Below are 1,130 nucleotides of genomic sequence, written 5' to 3'. Positions count from 1 at the left end.
TTCACTCCCCCTTTCCCTCTTCCATCCATACACACTCCCCTGCCCTGCTCAACCAGCATGAGAGTGAGCAGTAGGCAGACCTCTGTTCTCCCCAGTGCTGCAGCTCCCCCTCCCTCCCTGCTGCCCAGAATGCTGAAGCAGGAACACTGCCAGCCTCCAGCAACTCCTCCTGTCCCTGCAGTGTGAAAACCTGCCCTGTCCTGGCCCCATCAGAACAAAAAGCTGCTCTGGCAAGTAGCTCAGGGCTACTCACTCTCAGGAGCTCCTGGGGCCCAGCCAATTGGTACCTGGGTACACTACCCCTTGTGCCAGCTGGACTGCTGTAGCAGCCCTGAGAGTTCCCTGCACTCTCTACCCACTGCAGCAATCTGGCAGTGGGGGCTGCTGCCTGACTGTGACCTGCTATGAACCTGCCAGATCTGGATGGGCACTGCACAACCAGTAGAGGCATTTGCCCCTCTGGGCCAGCTGCCAGTGGGCTGTGGCTGCAGAGTTGGCCTTTGTGTAGCACTACTGCCATGTCTGCCTCTGCCTGGCCATCTGGGCAGCTATTGCCTGAAAGATGTTCCCAGCATGGTGGCCTGCTTTGAACTGTCAAAACATGTCCTCCTGGCCTCAACTGGCCAGGAGGTCAGCCACCTCCAGCTGGGTCCAAGGTGCCATCTCTGAGCAGGCTCCTCTGCCGGGGTCCTGACACTTGCCTCCCTAGCAGGAATTCTGGTGTTCCCTATTTGAAAACTGAAAACTCTCTGATAAAATCCCAATGTCACTCTGTAAAATACCCCCAAACCCATGTTCCTCTACAATTAAAACAAAAGAACACCATATATATAGAGAGAGTGAGAAACAGAGAGACAGTGATCAGTCGGGCAATGTTTTATTGCTATATCTACAGTGTTAAATCAGTCTGGAAGCCTACCAGTGTCTCTATAATAATAATAAAATTAATTATAAATACCTATATGTTTTGCTGTTTGCCTTTGGTTTTCTTACCATAGAGTAGTTAAAATTCCCCCGATCTTTTCACTAACTAGGATGTGGGGACAGCTGCCCCTGCAGCCACAGCTCCTGCCATCAGGTCTCATCTTGTCTGGAAACTGGGTACACAGGGTGTGTGCTGGGGGATGTGG

This window comes from Gavialis gangeticus, unplaced genomic scaffold (genome assembly GCF_001723915.1).
Source record: "Gavialis gangeticus isolate Ggan-Ray unplaced genomic scaffold, GavGan_comp1, whole genome shotgun sequence".
Lineage (NCBI taxonomy): Eukaryota > Metazoa > Chordata > Crocodylia > Gavialidae > Gavialis > Gavialis gangeticus.
The sequence above is the reverse complement of the archived record's forward strand: the minus strand, read 5'-3'. Positions refer to the sequence as shown.